The sequence below is a fragment of the Topomyia yanbarensis genome, chromosome 3 (assembly GCF_030247195.1).
Source record: "Topomyia yanbarensis strain Yona2022 chromosome 3, ASM3024719v1, whole genome shotgun sequence".
NCBI lineage: Eukaryota > Metazoa > Arthropoda > Insecta > Diptera > Culicidae > Topomyia > Topomyia yanbarensis.
The window spans coordinates 112,032,659-112,052,223 of NC_080672.1; the positions used below are offsets into that span (position 1 = coordinate 112,032,659).

General features: G+C 36.8%; 1 protein-coding gene across 1 annotated transcript in view; it reads right to left on the minus strand.

The window, feature by feature from the left end:
• Window positions 1–15,523: 15,523 nt before the first annotated feature.
• Window positions 15,524–19,565, minus strand: part of LOC131692411 (uncharacterized) — a 64,875-nt gene continuing 60,833 nt past the window's right edge. The window contains exon 8 of the transcript XR_009305978.1: window positions 15,524–15,891. The gene's annotated coding sequence lies outside the window, so the exon portion shown is untranslated. The remainder of the gene's footprint in view (window positions 15,892–19,565) is intronic.

Sequence of the window (19,565 nt, forward strand, 5' to 3'; positions counted from 1 at the left end):
ACAGTGTCAAAGTGACAGCGCTTTATGACTGATTATTTCAAAAACTGGCATCGCTGCAAAGAAAAAATCGAACTTCACGTTACCCTAGATACCATCTGTTTATTATTTTAAAAAATCTGAAAAAACTGGAGAGGTATAAATTTAAAAGGTAACTGCATTCGCTTAGACTTGCTTTAAAGAAGTTTTACATTATCTAATTGGGAATAATTTGGTAAAGGAGGTAAGTCGCCCGAAAAAATAAACACCTTCTATGTAGATCTTATCAATCTTTTAGGTGACTATTGCTGAAAGCTGGAACCAACCTCAAATCCGGTGTCATTCGAAGGTAGTTCCAATATACAAGTGGATGTGTGACATGACGTAATTATTTAAAAATAACCGCGTTACAAACTACATCGCTTACACTCGTGAATCGTTATGTCTATCATGGAAGTACATTTGCCGTTATATCAATTATGCAAAGGGCTCTTGTAACAATTGTGGTTTTATGGCAATCGTTACGCACTTCTTAAAACATAGAATGCACCTATAGTGTGCGATAGAACTAAAGATGCTACCCCTAAGGCTGTGCCGGTAGCAACATACGATTATTAATTCACAGGGTAATGACACGGTCAAGATCAGCAAGTAGAAAATGTTCGAAACCCAACTGGCAAACAGAGGACAGCAGCTTAGATGAAAAATAAGAAGCGTTGAAAGTTAAACTTAAATTAAAAAATGACACAATATGCGCTTGATCCCGTTTATTGTTCATTATAAAATGTTCGAAATGTCCCATTATATTCAGGATTTGCAGATAGAAAATCTTACGCAGAGGAACATTTTACGCGACTGATCTTAAGATGTTGTGTTTGATTCGCTTGTTATGATATGATCTTCTCTGTCAGTTGCGAAACTCAATTTTAGTTTAAGCTCTTCGGGTTGCGCATTAATGATTAGGGTAAAAGGGTATAATAAACCCCAACGGGGCTAAATGCCCCTCTTCGATTCCCAGGATTCCTGAATTATCTAAAAAGTAAAAATGACTGATAACAGTATCCTTTCAAATCAACGTACTAAATTAGTTTGGTATTTTTAATATGTTGCAAAACAACAATATACACAAAAGTTTCAAAAGAGCTACTTTTATGTAAGCTTCACTTTTTCCAATAGCATTACAACCAATTAGAAATAGTCGGATTCGATAGAACTATTTCAAGTAGCTTACTAGAATGTTATAGTTACTATCTTAGTTTATAGCTTGGCTTAAAACTATGTGTGTGTAGCATTATTCATGTATTCACAACAGCTCATCACCGGCCAAAACGCCCCACCCATTGTTGTGGGGCATACTCACCGATTGCTGTGGGGCATACCGTCCTCCTGTTGTGGGGCATATTACACTTTCACCGGGGGCATTTTGCCCTGGGTGAAAGAAAATACTAGAATTTAGGCATCTTTGAAAAATGTTTAATTGTACTTGTCTCAGGATGTTTTTAATAAAAAATGAAACGGGTACTAATTTCTAACTAATATAACAATAAATTAGAGTAGTTAGTGAGAAGATCATAGCGTCTAATGGTGAAATATAGCTATTTTTGCTTAAGGGGGGCGTATTAGACCTGTTTACCCTAATAAGCTTCCACAGACCATTAAGTTGTAAAAATGTCTCGTGAATCGATAGTGTGATCATAAAAGAGCCATCTTGTCAAATCTTAGTTTTTAGTCAGAGCAAACTCCAAACTCCGCTTCGGTATTGAGACTACCCTCTTATTTCTCATTCCCCTAGCTTCTCCAGAATACCTACCTGTTTGTAGAGCTGATTCGAACTCAAACTTCCCCAAGCTTACTATCCGAATCCAGCTTCGGAAAGGTGTTTCAAACATTCGTAAAGTGTCTAAAATACTTCAAGTGTGGATTAACGTAAAACAATGAATTGCATTCAAACCTTTCCAATATCCCAATTAGAGCTGTGTTAATTGTGCCTCTTCAGGATATCATTTGATTCCACTAGTCTGTGTGGTTTACTTCTTGCTGATCTATTTTACGATGCCTTGTGTTGCTACTTTCTGAAATATCCATTGAAGGTTTGAAAATGAATTTGATTTATAAAAATCAATACCTTCAATTAAGGGATACTAAGGGCCGATTTCTTGACCCTTGCTTAACTGTTAAACCAATATTACCGGAATGTAATCAGGTTTAAAATTTAAGCGTTGGAAGACATCGCCCCTAACTGAATTTTAGAAGCCGATTAGTGTTCGCTGGATAATCATCAGTTTAGCAGACTATATATAATATAAAATAACTTTAGTGCTCTTAAAAACGAAAAATAATTAAAATCACTACAATAATGACAATAAATTTGTTGGGATAACGAACAGCACACTTTGATTGTGTAGCGTTGCCAGTTTAATTTTTTTTAAAATTTCGACCTGTCAATGCCAAACAGATGAATAGGGTGCGGTATAATTTGTTTGTTCGCTGTGTCAAAAAGTGATCATGCATTTGTATGGGACCATGGCGTATTTAATTTGTATTTGGTGATAGCTTTGAATACTTGAAGCTATTTTCCAACTAAATGAAATTTCTGTACTTCTACGTACTTTTGGCTATTTTTTGAGAAAATATAAAAATGTGTTTTTTCGGAAATTGTAGCCGCCATCAATTACAATCGACTGGTGTATTAAAATGTATAGGTCATCGCTTCAAATTTAAAGTTATATGACGAATATTTTAAAATTCTGAACTTCTTCGTATTTACTGAATCATCCTAACACACTCTATTATTTAGTAACTTACATACAATAATGTGTTTCTCCACGTTCGTGCAAACATTTTGATATAATAATATCCATGTATAATATGTAGAACTATTGAGTAAACAGGTAATTTTCAAACCGTAGAAGTCGCAAAGAATTTCAATCAACCGTATGCCACGTACATTGTAAAAATCCTATCTCCTAAAAACTCGAAAAAGTATAGTAATTTTTGAAAATCTACTATTTATTGCATATATTATAAGTCTAGAAGCTCTAAGGATTGCATTGGTGTAAGGAAAATTGAAATTGGTTGACAAACGGTCGTGATACGATTGTTTGAACAGAAAAACTCATTTCGTCTGTACTGACTCTCAATTACTGTTTTTACAATTACTTCAGATACACAAATTTGTTTTCCATCATTCTTTGTTCATTGTTTTTATAAAAGATTTACCTATCCAATGGTAAAAAAAAGAATTAAAATTGGTGAGCAAACAGCTAAGATATGGCAAGTCAAAGAAGCGTTCCCATTTTTTTCTCACTGACTTTGTTATACTCTTTTTACTGTAACTTACGGTAGACAATTCTATTCTTCTATTTTTTTTAATTCGACGTGTTCATACCTTTATATTGGTGAAGACAGATTTAAAATCGATTATGTAACGGCTGAGATATGACCGGTCAAAGTAAGCGTTCCCATTTTTTTACCCCCTTGGTATTCCGAGTGTTAACCTCTTAGAGCATTGGTTATTACAACAAAATAGCTACAGTTTTTGGAAAAGCAAAGTAAGATCTTATATCAAACTTACTCGCCTTTGCATGGAAGAAAATTATTTCACATTCCGAGATGTCTTCTACAAACAAACCAAGGGTGCCCCGATGGGTAACCCACTCTCTCCTTTTCTTTGTGAACTATTTATATCAAACCTATAAAAATGTTTGAAAGAGAAAGGCGAGTTACCAAAACGCTGGTGTTGATACGTTGATGATATCTTCTGTATTATCAAACGTAAAAATTTATCCCGGATGTTGGAAACCATTAACAACATCCATAAAAATAATAATTTTACACATGAAGAAGAGAAAGATAGCAAATTTCCCTTCTTGGATGTGCTTGTTAAAAGAGAGGGAGAGTCCTTGAAATATATAGGAAGCCTACAAATACCGAAAGAATTGTACCAAATACTGCAAACCATTCTTATCAGCATAAAATGGCCACCTTTCATCACATGGCCCATAGAATGCTTACTTTACCATTAGAGGAAGAAGCAAAAATTAAAGAAACAGAATTCATTTTCGAAATAGGCAAGCTAAACGGGTATCCAGAGCAAACCATCCAACCAATAATTAATAAAAAATAAAGAATGCTTAATAAGCAAAATCTCACAACATTAACTCCAACAACTGAAAATTTAAAAGGGATAGCGGTAGATTTCAATAAAAATACGGCTTATCCACTTAGAACAAAATTAAAAAAGTTTGGTTTGGACCTAGTTTTCTGTAGTCGAAACCACCAATTAAAATCAATACTAGGATCCACAAGGGATCCAATAGAAACACTGAGCAAATCAAGGGTATACAAAATATCATGTTCACATTGCGATAAAGTTTATATTGGACAAACCAAAAGAACATTAGAAATTCGGTTCAAGGAGCATATTGCAGAAATAGCAAAAGCTTCAAGGGAATCTGATATAGATTTACCATTTCACTTCAAATCCAAGGTAGCGGAAGACGCTTTTTCGGAAAAACCATAACCTAACTATAGAAGATATTAATATTCAACGTCAAATCTCCAATCCTTGGAAATTAGAATTACAAATTTTCAAACATTCCTCTCCTTCCTTGTTAAATCGAGATAAAAGACTTAGCAATCCCGTAATTTCCTATAGACTGATATAAACACTGAAGAAGATTACAAGTAGTAATCGACATACCAGGTATCTGTTAAATAGTGAAGTGCAAGTGAATTTGACTATAAACAAACATAGTGTAATTAAATGGTAGAAACATATAAAGTATACTGGTATTACTGGAAATGAATATATATAAAGTACTGTTATTACTGGAATGAATTGGCCAGGGCAAGTTCAGCGATTGACTTCGTTGGTCCTGAGCCCGCCCTGCCAATTTCGACAAGTTGGATAAGGGAAAAAATAAGGTCCTGGGCTTCGTCCGAGCACTGTAATTATTGGAGAAATCTACAAACGAGTCGCCAAACAAAGGCGTTTCTAGAACAACCGTGCCCAGTGATTTCGAAAAATCTCCTAAATTTTTCGAAGCTCCACTGCGGCATTTAACCGGCCACTGCAAACTCAATTGTCACATGGCAACTATTCAGCGCGCTGAGTCTTTTTCATGTGATCTTTGTGAATCCGACTACGGAACCTCGTATCATCTGATATGCAACAGAAGCAGTAGCGCAATTGCGATTTCGAGTTTTCGGCCGTCCTGATATAGACGACACCATGTTTGGACGACTGAAACTCAGAGACATGCTAAAGTTTCTTATCCAATGTGGTAAAGAGCTTTAGGCTTACTCGCAGGCGAATTGAACTACTTGTGAGAAAAATAAATAAATGAAATAAATAAAATAAATAGCGAATTTCGTTAAACCGGAAGTCGCCATCTTTGATTCCAAAATGGCGTCAAAAATCAATATCTGGCACCTACTCATCAAGACCATTCCGAAAATACCCATATTGATTGGGTTACAGCAAATTTCGCTAAACCGGAAGTCGCCATCTTTGATTTCAAAATAGCGTTAACAATCAATTTCTGGCACCTACTCTTCAAGACCATTCCGAAAATATCCATATAAGGAGTCCAGACCCGTCTATTCCATCTACCCGAAAATCTTCTAAGTCATTTGCATTCAAAAGGACCCTGTTAATTGCGAAATCCGCGCAAAAACACTGCCAAAATTCTTTTAAGTTCTTTGCATTTAAAAGGAGTTAGAAATTTTTTTCAGGAAAAAGTCTTTTGTATTCAAAAGGACTTAGAATATTTTTGAAAAAACCGTGTAAATTATGAAGTCCGTGCAAAAAAAAAACTTCCAAAAATATTCAAAGTTTTTTGTTGAGAGATGTTTTTACGCGGATTTTCGAATTACAGCGGTTTTTTACGCGGATTTTCCAATTAACGCGTTTTTTTACGCGGATTTTTCAATAAATGCGTTTTTACGCGGTTTTTTAAGGGATACGTATCCCCCGCGTAGGAAAAAGCTGGGTGTGTTTTCTCTTGAAAATTTAGTTGGAAGTAGTTTAGAGTGTATTGTTTACGCTGTATTTTTATCGCCGTCAATTTTCCGAAAATTGTAGAAAAATAGAGTCACCGTGAAAGCAACGTCGCATTGATTTTAAGCAAGCGCCTGGAAAATCCCCAACTCTCTCTCTCTCTCTCTCTCTCTCTCTCTCTCTTCGGGACATCGGAAAATAATGGATGATCTATTAGATCACAAGCGTTTAAGTGGAATCCCAATGCTTCGGTCTGGGATGTGACCAAAAAGTTGAATCTGTCCAAATCTTCGGTCAGAGAACCGGAAGAGACTTCATACGCATAAAGTTCAGTAGGCTCCAAATCGTGACGAACTGCAAAATACGGTGGGAAAATCACGGGCCCAGAAACTGTACACCCATATGCTGACGAAGCCTCATGGTTGATGAAACTTATGTCAAGGCGGACTTCTGCCAGCGACCGAGGCTACTGTTCTTCACCACCTAGCACAAGTTTTATGTTCCGGAGGAAGTAAGGAAGCAGAAACCTTCATAGTTTGCCAATAAATATCTGATTTGACAAGCGATCTTCTCATGTGGTAAACGGAATGCGCCGAGGGGATTTACCTTAAGGAGTATCTATAAAAGCGTCTGCTTCCTCTGTTGAAGCAACACGAGAGCCCTACGATCTTCTGGTCGGATCTAGTCAAGTGTTGTCCTGGAGGAGTATGAAGCCAACGGGGTCACTTTCGTACCCAAGGACATGAAGTCTTCCCATCCCCCCGCTCCCCCATCGCAACGGAACTAAGGCCCATCGAAAAACACTGAGAAATTATGAAGCAGGCAGCATTACGGAAGCATGCCAAGGAGATCATATCTGAGTTTTAGTTACTCAATTCATTGAAAAGGGCGCCACCACTATCTTTTTAAATAAGAGACATGGAATATGGACTTGTTCAGATGAATTACTGAGCAATGTCTGTTCTACAACTTTGTAGAAAACTTTTTTTTTATTTCGATTATAGAGGTTTAACCTTAAGGTCATTCGCCTCTTCGGGTTAGAAAAATCTCTTATGAAAAATTTCTAACCCTATGTGCGGGGTCGGGGCTCGAACCCAGATGCGCTGCGTACAAGGCAATCGATTTACCAACTACGCTACGCCCACCCCCGACTTCTGATTTCTCTAGCCTAGTCCGATTTCGCTCAAATTTGGAACAGACACTCCTGTGTGGAATAGAAATCGGGAAGTGGGCCGTTAGGGGTCATATTTGTCTAGTCACTCTACTATAGCTCTTTCGAAAGGTATAAGCTTTCTGGGGATATATGAAGACTTTTTTTCAATAGGTCCAATCTGCAAAAGAGAGCCTCTCTTTGTTTACTTTCTCCTCCGCGAATTACTCAGTCACCTCTATGATATCCCTTCTACTGTTTGCATAATAAGCTAGTAAAATCTTTGGTCTTTCGAAACATACTGATAAATGCTTAAATAGTTTTATGGTTTTACAGAAATAATCGAAAGAGAAAGCGAAAAAAGAGAGCTCTCATTTGCAGATTAGACCCAATGAAAAAAAGTCTTCATTAGACCGTTCCCAATTTTACATTTTTTTTAAGCAGCGAAAAAGTGCCTTTTTTGCACTCACAAATCATTGCAAATCAAAAAAAAAACTAATGGCGTTCTGTCTGAGCGTTAGGACTTTTAATTTGAAATTGGTTTGGATAAAATCGTTCAAGCCATTGTTGAGAAACACAAATAAGAATTTGCCACATACATACATACACACAAACATTGTCCCGAATCGTCAAGATGAATTGTTTGGTATATAAGATTTGTCCCTCCGAGCCCCCAAAAAATTCTGAAAGTTTGAGCGAATGCTATACATTTATTTTAATCATTTTTCCAAAATTCTATGCTTTTTTGAAAATTATTCATTTTGGGTTTACATGTGCTTTCCAATGTAATGCGATGATTTAAAGGATTCCACAGACTTTTCCAAAAGTTTCCGACTCTTTCAAGTTCCTAGAAACTAATTTACACGCCGTTTAGAAAGTCGTTTTTCAGAATGATTGCATAACCTTTCTGTATCAGAAAGGCAAAAGTCCTGAAAAATCATTTGTCTTCAAAAATACAATTTCTATTTCGGAAAATTCACCTATGCCACTGGTATTCAGAGCAAATTTTGAAATTTAGTTTTACGCTGGTTTTTAGGAATTACTATCAAAAAATGGGGTGTAATCATGATCTATAGCTCACTAGCCGTTTTCCAAGTAACGTGACTAGAAGCACGTTTGCTAGTCCAATCAAATCGTGGTGGTTCCGACCACCTTTCTCCTCTTTATCACCGAGTTCCGCTTGAAAACGAAACTGTCCCAGATCCAAATCCGGTTCTTCCGCGTGCCCGACCACTATCTTCTATCCGGTGCGAAATAAAGTCTAATCCATTTTCCAGATGTACATTTTTGCATTGATCTGATGTGTCTATTAAAACCAACTTTCGAAAACAATTTCAACGAAAGGAAACCGATAGACAGCCTCTTCGGCCAATGGAACTGGTTTCGATCGAGGAAGAACTAAGTACCTAGCCTGAAACATTCCCACTGTCGCAGGAAAGTAGATTTAGATACCAACCTCACCTATATCAGCACGCAGTTGGCATTTCACAATTTCACCTGACCGTACTTTTGCATGAGCGAGCGGCGGTGTGCTGCAAAAACAGGAAAAGTTTATTTCACATTCGCAGAAGTCCCGGACAGCATTATTGCCATTGCAACAAATGCTTTTTATGGTGCTGCTCTGCAGCCAGTTTTGCTCTGGAATCGCAACTGGAAAACAAGTTTCAAATCCATATCGCCGCGCAGCTTCGAGGAGGAATCGGTGCCAGTACCTAGTCTACTGAATGACCAACCCAGGGGAAGTGAGAAAATAGGTTACACAGCCCACAGCAGACCACTAAGTGCATTATTCGAGATGCATGCCCGTTTGCTACTGTTCGTTGTTATCCCTGCCATCGCTGCCGAAGCTGTGCCTGGACGAGCCGCTTTGCTCTGTACTTATCTGCGAAGATTGAAGCCGCTATAATGGCACCGATGGTGATGATCTTAATTTAAGAAAACAGTTATGAGTTGACCGTTTTGCTAATTATTTCGCGCGCTCATTGGCGGACTGGCGCCGAGTTGATCTGTTTAATGTTTTCGCAGATATGACATACAGGTGTCGAAGAAAAGTGTGAAAGTCTTTAGCAGCCGTTGAAACTTTATTTTTTTACAGTTCTATTTTTAAACAGAAAAATGCAGGAAACAATAAATAACAACAGACTTATGCAAACTATACCTCATCTCGGTCCACCGCGGCTTAACAATTTTGAAGTGTTAGTAAGCATTTATATGTTTAATACCTACAGACGAAATGGCCAATGAGCTTTTCTTTTCCGCGACGGAGAAGCATTTTCTGCGTCGCGTGATAACATCTGAGATCTGAGTAGAAATGAACCGGCTTCCTCGATTGCTGTTTTCGTACATACTATCATCGCTGCTGGCGTTTTGCACTTTTGCAAAATTTCTGTGCTCTTATACTCTCATTATCCTCTATTGACTTATTCGACGTCTAGGGCACCAACACAGTTGCAATGTGTATAGACAACATACATATAACGCGATGTTTTCAATTCACCATCTGATATGACCTCATTGGGCAAAAAATTCACCCAGGCAACTGACATCTCTATCTCTACATACAGAGTTTGACAATAGGCAACATCGTTTTTCCACCGATCGATGGGGGTCAGTTTGACAACGGAGGAATTCCACGAAGATCCGTTCGAAAATCTATAAAATCGTGACCGTGATCTTAGATTTCGATGAAACTTTACAGGTTTCCTGTAAGATAACCGCAATTGTATTTCCCGCATATTTGGTGGCCATTCCTGTAAGATAACCGCAATTGTATTTGGACCTTAAAAACCATTCCCTGAAGTTTCCTCTTATCATTAACGAAACGATAAACCAACGCTACCGGCAATCATATTGATTATTCCACTTATTGTCAGCGCCACTTGTACCATTTGCCGAATAGGTCGTTAAGTAACGTTACCATTCAAAAATGCCGATTTCCTCGAACAAATTTCTTATAATCCATTTTTGCGGTACTACATTGTTATTGGATATAACAAGGTACATTAAACATTCTACCATAAACATTAGTATAATCTTACACTATACACAATTCATTTAATGTTTTTTTTACAATATGACAAATCGTGCCGCAAAACAAACATGGTACTATATCACAAATCGTTTCGATCATTTGGTGTATTGTGACCACAGATAACCATTTCTCGAATAATACAGTTATAGTTTTGGAGCGACACTATGCCATGGGCAAAATGTGATGAGTGTGTATAATAAACTACTTTATCGACACTATCAAATGCGAACTTTATAAATGTTTTTTTTTCTGATTCACCACCCAAGAGCCTCTTCCCCCTCCCCCCTCATCAGTTCGAATAACGTTTTTTATTCTATCGATTTATGGTAATCTGTGATTTGATTGCATGCCGTCTTCCATGTTCGGTTGTTGACATCTTATGGTGGTGGTACTGCCGCTTTTACCAATTGAGCTATTCCTGTAATCTTGTGGAACGTATTTTGGTCTTCATAATAATCTAGCCACAATCACCTTTAGGAATCGGGTAAATCGACATGTCATATACTAATAAACTGTTGATGATTAGGAATGACCATGATTGTAAGAGCTGAATAATTACGGAGCATACCGTATATGGTTGGAACTTCAATTCAAATTTTCCCTGAATTTTCCTTGAATTGGTTTAAGAGGAGGTTTGCGAGCCTTTCGGTGATGGTGAGCCGTGTGTTTGATACAATTTATTCATATATAATATATAAACCGTTGAATCTGGTTGGTTAGGCAAATCGAGAATCTGGATGATGCATCCGTTATTAGAATTGACCATCTCTCCTCGTCTTGACAGGTGTAGCAACTTCCGGCAGTTGTGTATTTACGTTGTTAAAAAGACTCGTGATGTATACGAAAAATGTAATATATTTACATTGATCCACTTAAGAAAAAGGTATAAGCTCGGGTATTAGAGGAGGATTTGAAATTCTTGAGTTGCTAGGACTGCAATACATGGTGTTAGCCCTTCTTTAGAAGTCCATCCTAAATTCGTGAAGCTCCTTCCTATTAGCAAAACTTCTTAAACGGCAGTGTTACGATGTGGTATATTTTGCCATATACGAAATTTTATTATGATTAGGTTTACCATTTAGCTGAATGTGCTTATAAACAAATTGTTGCTATAGATGAAATGTGAATTAATCTAATCGACCTTCGCTGAGTAAAACATTATTGACAGCCTTGTGGATTCATTTCACCATTTACAGAAAGGTATGAAGCTTTAGATTTTGTCCCAAAACGAAACCTGTGCGCCAAAAATTAAATTTGGAATTTTATCCAACCTAAATAATCTGATTTCCACTTGGTAAGAAAGTATTAAAGCACTTTATCCGTGGATACACTATTTTTTTTTTTTAATAAATATGTGCAATAAACAAAGATTCGTTATTTCATTTTAACAATACATTCAATTTAATATAAAGGATTACTGAAAACTGTAACCAAACGATTCGACTTGAGGTGAACATTATGGTAATCTTGTAAGGAAATTGTAACGATACACGTTTTTCTTTAAAGCAAATCTTACAGAACCATATGAAAACGACTACCATCATTGTGACTTCAATTCAAATCGTTTCGATAAATTTTTTTAATAATCCTGGGGAAGCACCTCAATTCTTTTCTAACATACAATATTATATTATAACCATTCCCTATATTGTAACAATAACTCGTATCTTCATTCTATAATTTCATATAATTTTACAGGAAAACGCATTTATCGTAATATCATAAATAGACCTTAACGTATGTGGTTACCATAGCACTTATGATTTTTGTATAATATGAATTCGAAAATGATTCACTTATTGTACCAATGAAAGGGTGGTTAATTGATGATTTTGCAAAAACCAAAAATTCCTATCACTCATGCGGGTGAATTTTGTGGAACTCGTTGATATGGTCGATTCAGTACGTGATTTTTGGCAAGATGGTATCTTTGACGAATCACGACTCTGTGACATCGAAGCCATGGAGTCCCATGATTTAATCGACACTAAGTGGCTAAAATTTGATAACTGGGTTCTGGTCGAACATAATTAAAAGTAAAATGCAACTTTACCAAATGAAAGCTTGGAATCTTATTGATCCGGAATTTGATACATGTGAATCAGTAGACAAACTTTCCTCATTTGTTTGGCTGCGACGGAAAATCGTTGATGTGATCGACTCCGTGCGTGATTTTTGATGGCAGAACACCGTCATCGAATTATGACTCTGTAACTTTGGGGACATAGACTTACATGAACTAGTCGACGTAGAGTCGCTGATCTTTTATGTGTATCTAAAATATAAATTTTATGACCGTAAGCACTTTTAAATCAAATATTACTTCACTACTTTGAATAGATGAATGTATGAAGTCAGATTGCTGTGAAGTAAATGTACTCAATTTGCCTGAATCATGCTGAACTGGATGCTTCTAGATTTGAAGGTGTGCTTCTTTGCTTCAAACGTGGAGAATACGACAGATTCCACGATGTTGGTTTGGAGAGATGTGATGGCACCCAATCCGGATCCTACGTATCAGTGAGTTGAGCAGGTTTTCCTGAAGATTACACATTATTGATTTAGTTTGCACTCGTATTTTAGCTTTCTCTTACCGTTTCGGAAATGAAGATTACAAATTCGTTGATTGGAATGCGTAAAGTTATTACCATATCCCAAAACACTTTTCCACTCTTCAATTCTTGCACTAGCTAGTTATTTCAGACATTTTCCAACAAAAGGGAAACGCAGATTCCCGAACTTTTCACAGTTTCGCACACAACATTTCCAAGTCATTGTAGACTCTACCAAATATATCGCGCTGAGATTACGAAAAATCATACAACTTCAAATTGTAAACAACAGGACCACCACCTGTCAAATTTAATGCATGACGTTACTGTTCAGTGACCAGTAGTGTTCTCAATGTGGTGCTTGAATTTTAGTTTGGGAACTAAGTAGAATTCCAAATTTTTAACAGATGATTCCCGTTTTAGAACGAATTCTGACATATTGTCGAAATTAACTTTCGAGTGTTTGCGAGTAAAATATATAACCGAACACAGTTCACATAATCCTATTGGCATATCACCAATTAGTGAATACATCCAACTGGGACTGCCAGAATTCTGCGTCTTTGGCATTCCTGATAAGGTGAAATAGCTTGAAGTCGTCGGCACGCGAAAGTTTCATGTACGTCAGCAAATAAATTAAGTCGTTTAAATAAAGCAAAAATGTGAAGGGTCCGAGATGACTACCCTGAGAAATTCGCAAGCTGGCAGCAAATGATACTGTTATCTGGTGATTAATTTCGTCAAACGCCGCCAAGAAGTCGGTGTATATAGCATCTACCCGTATTGCCGCTATACGCATAATTGTCCCATTTGTATAGGGAATCCCATAGCACATGGAACAGTTATGCGTATAGCGACAGTGTAGTCTTGCTTGGAAACATTGACTAATGACAGATGTGTAAGATAGTAAGTTTGTAGTAGTTCTGCCCTTTACGCATGAAGCCAACATGGCTCGGATATGTAGCTAGAGCAGTTATGAGTGATATAGTCAAAAACAATCAGTTCGAATAGCTTAGACACTGTACACAATGCAGCTATTCCGCGATAGTTCGAAATAACACATTTGTTCCCTAAGGGAAGAAAGCCTTTTTTATTTTAACTCCCTAATGCTTAAGAAGGGCATTTGAAAACTATAACTTCGGGCCTCACCATCACTTTTTTGAACACTGGGAAAATATATGATTTTTTATAAGTGAGGGAAACTATTGCACAGCATTGATAACAATTATGGTTAAAGCTATCCAGATTTCTCCAATAGCACGAAATCTTTGCTGATTGTGTTTCATCAAGAACCACGTGTGCGTAAATCCTGGCAACTCTGCATGCTAGATCCTCGAAAAATTTATCATAATCACCAACTTTCAAGTATTACAAACAGTATGTGAAAGTGTTGTAAAACCTTGAGGAATATGGAGCACCACGCGCTTCCTCCAAGAAGGACTTCAATGGAGACGCGTGATGCTGCTGACATTTTCACGAATAATTACCCAACAGCAATCTGAATAGCGTAGCAAGAAAATGATGTTTCGTATTATTCCGGCCAACTGCATGTGCATTTTTAATGGTTTGTTTATTAATTAATCGCTGACTACTTAACGTTAACCGTCCGGCACTCGCGCCGTTGTATTTTGTGCAACACCTTCCACAACTCTACCGAAATCTTCTTCCAGCACCAGCGGCTGATCATTCGAGGAGCCATTCGCGAGTGCTGGAGAGTTGAAAATCGACTACCACCAAACTACTACCAATCGCTTAAAATTTAGTTAAACAAATTTTCCATTCATCTGCACAGAGATTTGTTTCCAATATTCCACGTTACGGTAAAGATGGCCTTGTTGTGTTGATCAGTCGTTGGTGGTTGGAAAATATCACTATTCTCAAAACGTAGTTCCTCAAGTAGATAATTGATGGAACCAAAAGCGCAATTACCGGCAGTGCAATTTCGGATTCAACAAGATTTATTCTGTTATAACTTTCAACGTTTATTTTTGTCATTTCACTCCAAAAATTATTATGTAAAACTAAATACAGAATACTTGCTAAACTAAATAGGAAAAGTGACTTTTGGATGTGAATTCTCTTATTGATATCCCAGTTGTATTAGTTTTGAGCATTATAAATCGTCCTTGACAGAAGCTAGTTTGTGACTTCTGAATATGGTTCAACGGTTAGTGAATGAATATCGAGATAAAGTTTTATTGTGCAAATCAAGATGTCTTCCGCAAAATTTTGCATGTAATTATACTTCTATAATATTGTTCTGTTTACATTACCTTTTTCACAATTAATAAAAATCAATACCAACTATTTTTAATGTATCAGGACAATGTATGGTGAAAAAATGGCCATTCCAATTTTACTAGCTTTATAGATTGTATCATTCATATTTCACTATGTTTTAACAATTAACATGCATTTCTTTTTGAAGGTGCTACGTAACATTGTATTCAGAGCTAAATAAAGTACTTGCTTTCGCGGTTGCTTTTTAAATCAAATTATGCTAGCGTAATAAATAAAAAATAATAAAAGGTTGTTAGTAGTGTAGAAGAAGATTTTGTAGCATTATTCTTGAATAGAGATCACAAAAACGGAGGTTCGTTTATCTATACTTCGCTAACCATACCTCCCAATCATGTCAGTCCTACTAACTATAGCAATCAGTGATTCATAATGTTGTTCCATATTTTGGCATTCCTTAAATATTTAAGTCATTATTTGATAAATGCTTTCATTATATGTAATTCTCTCTATTCTCTCCAAAGATTATTGGTAAGAGTTAGCAATCGTTTGCGGAATATGAGAACAATTCTACGTTTTGGGATAAAAACCATTCTTTATTTGTAATAGACTGAAAGCAACTATTATAACACTTGTAAGCTCTTATTCATTGTGCTCATCGCGCTCGTCATATGTTCTTTTTTCTTTTTCTCGAGGAAATTTGTATATTTGTTAGAAGCACCATTCGAGTTTTAACTCATATCGTATCGTATGAAGACGTATAAACTAAAGCATGGAACATAAAATTGAAGATCTGTCATCAGAAAAAAAGACAAAAATCATGAAACAGTCAAGTGTCCACCAATCAGAAATCCTATTGTTTTTCTGTTTTCGAGCGTGTTTTGACGACCTTCTCCACCTTCTTGGAACGAGGTAATGTGGTGCAGCTAGTCGATATTTTCTCCTGCAATATAAAACGCACATATATATATAGTGTTAAGAGAAATAATTTGGCAACTAAATTGCAGTTATTGACAAAATCGTGGTTAGCTTCACTTCAATTCATTTTCTGTACTACTGTTTTTATGGATATGCGAAAAGTTAGTAACAAAATCACAACGTTAAATTATGTCAATCGAAAATAATATATTACAATTAAAAAAGAATGACTCGTACTTGACACATTCCGTTTGTTTCTGGGACACACATGAATGTATTAACTTCATAAACAAAATTGTTGATTGAAGCAATGTTTGTTCATGAATACTTTTTTCAGTATCATACGACAAGGGACGTGCGGAAGTGGTCCTGTTTTAATTTTCGAAATCAGTCAAAAGTACATGCTTGTCACTTACTTTTGTCAGATGCCACCAACATTAAATAAATCCAATGTAATGGGCCAATCCAAGTAAATGAGATCTGTATACACTATGTAATATAGATAATAGAGCGGCTCGTTATATGCACAGCACTTTTTAAGTTAAAATAGTTATGAAATTTGCGTTTCAACTTCGTCTCATCACATATCCCTTACTAACTTAATGACAGGACTAAGTTAACGTCACATTGACGCTATCTCCAGAAAACGAGAACACCATTTGTGTTTTTGAGCAAACTCCTAATCCTTGCGTGATGTCGCGCAAGAAAAGGAGTTCTGATTAAACTAATGAGAATTAATGAAATCGAAACTTGGTTTCGTTTAGCAAGCCAATGCAATATGCACTATGCTATATTTCTCCCTAGTGGAGGAAAATTTAGGTAAAAAATATTTTTTCTTAGCAAAAGAGAGAATTGTTGAAAACCACTAAGGAGAAAATTGTTTTAACACTAACTTAGTCCTGTCTCTAAGTTAGTTGACGTTCGAAGCCAAAGGGGCAGGATATCGAATGTAAAGTAAATTAACGCTCGCGTCCATCGCACACTACCCCTTGCCCATAGTGTGTGCTGTACTCGGTTCAGTTTATCTTCAACGCAAAGAGAGTCGGCTACCGAACGAAAACAGTTTACTTCCATCGTAGGTTTTGAAAGCTTCGGACGAAAACAAGTCTGCCTCGCTTGTGGTGGAATTGTACGGACCAATCAAGGGGCAGATAACGACTACTTTCACAAAATCCGTCATTTCCGTTATTTTTAGTAATTGTACATTCTTCGGAATCAGTTTAACAAAAATGTTTTCCAATCAAATAGTGCAAAAATGTTCTACTTCGAAATATTACAGATTTTTTCTAGATATTCGCTCAGATTATTGTTTATTTGTCTTTATTTTCCATATCCCCAACCTTACCAATCCTTCCCACCAGGGAAATGATGAAGACAAATCATGACAAGGCACCAATCTTCGTTCAACATGGGGAACGTGCTCTTTCAGCCGGTCCCTACTGATTCATGTTACCCAGAACTGCATTGTCCCGAACGAAATACAAACTAATACTATGTTCACACTACAAAGTTAAAACATGTTATAATAATTGGCAACAAGAAAAATGCCATCAAGATAGCTTTAAAACACGTTTTAACTCGTAGTGTGAACGTAGTATAAATTAACTTTCTATAACGAGAAGCGTTATAAAAATAAGTTTCGAGAATAAAATCATTTTGTCAGCAGATATAAGTTTGAAAAACCTATTTTAATCCACCTAGCGATGCAATTGTGCCTTTCTCAATCATGAATCACGAGAATGTGTGCGTTGTTTATATTCATTAAAAGCTTTTAAATGCATATATTACATTTTATTATTGTACATCACATGACAACTATATACAGGAAAATAAATCATTATTCGAGTTTTAAAATTTTGAAGAAGAAAAAACAGCCACGGTAATATTGAACTGAAAAAAGGTGCGAAATCGGAAAAGTCCCAAAAAGTCGATGCTTACAAAAAAAATTTTTCGAGATAACATAAAATCTCGACGTTTCATGCATTTTAAAGATGTTTGGCATCAAAAATACGAATTCGATTTCTGAAATTTCATGGGGTCCCCCCTCTGAAAAAAAAATTTGAGTTCCGGCTTATATGGGAATTTCATATGTGACCGGACGATTTAGTCTATATTTCCGGCCCCATATAAGCGATCCGTATGAAATTTTATAAACATCTGTGGGGATATTATAGCTATCATTTGGGACTGTGAAAATCGGCCCAACCATTTCCGGGAAACTGATCCCATGTAACAATTGAAGTTTTATAGCACACTACAAGTGCAATCTAAGTTTTATTAGTGGCTATAAAACTATCACAAAACCTCAATTGTTACTAGGGATGTGAGTTCGTAAATTTTGAAAGATGGTCGCTTTTCCCGGCCACTTCCGGAACCGTCTATGGTGGTCAATGTAGTGAACGAAAGTTTGGTTGGCCGTCGGTGACCTAGAACAGCAAATTTAAGTTGTTTGAGAGACATTGTAGCGAAATTTTTACCTTTTTTGCTTTCATCGGAGTATCGGTTTGAATCACAATTTGCTATGTGATCGCACGCCACAACCTACAACTCCGGAACCGGAAGTCGGATGTGGATGAAATTAAATAGCCATTTACTGGGACGCAATACTTTTCATTTGAGGTCAAGTTTAGTCGAATCGGTCTAGCCATCTCCGAGAAACCGATGTGACTGTTATTCTGAATTTAGATACTTCCGCCGGGGCTTCCGGAACCGATGATGGTGGCCAATGTGGCCAAATAGACTTTGAATGGATGTTAGTGACCTAATACTACAAATCGAAGCAGTTGTGGTCATATTTTCGAAAAAAATTCACCTTTATGCATTCATTGCAGAATTTATTAAAATCGACATTTTCTGCGTGTTCGTACTCATCACCCTGTAATTCCGGAACCGGATGCATTAGAAATTCAATAGCAGCCTATGGGAACGTTGCACGAAGGGGCTCTGATGCAATACTCAGCTGCATATTTTGCCTTCCATTTGAGACTTGGTTTGAGAAAATCGGTTCAGTCATCACCGAAGAACCGATGTGACTTTAATTGTGGAATATGCCCAGAATTCCGGACTTCCGGAATCGTCGATAGTGGACAATATATTCAAAGAATGTTTGATTGGCAATCAGTGATCTAGATCTGCGATTAGAAGTAATTTGGTGATCATTTCATTAGTTTTTAGCCTCTGAGGTATTACGATTGTACCGATTTATATGGGAAATTCCAGTGTATCCTTACTAACACCCCTGTAACTCCGGAAGCAAGAGTCCGAACCGAATGAAATTCAGCAGCAGTCAATGGCATTACTGTATCTTTCATTTAAAATCAAGTTTATAAAAATCGGCAGAGAATTCGTTAGGGAATGGGTGTGATATTAGCTTAAGAACTTGGCGGGTTCCCCGGGGGCGTCATGAACCGTCATAGGTGGCCAATGTGGTCAAAGCTGCTTTGATTGATCATTAGTGATCCAGACCCGCAAACTAGAGTAATGTTACATCTATTTTAATATGTTTTACATCATTTGAACATCATGGTGGTACCAGTTTATATGGGAATTTGCTGTGTGACCGCACTTTTCAACCCATAACTCCGGAACCAGAAGTCGGATCAACTAAAAATTCAATAGCAGCTTATGGGAGCGTTATACCTTTCAAATGAAACTAAGTTTGCGAAAATCAGTTCAGCCATCTCTGAGAAAATTGTGTGA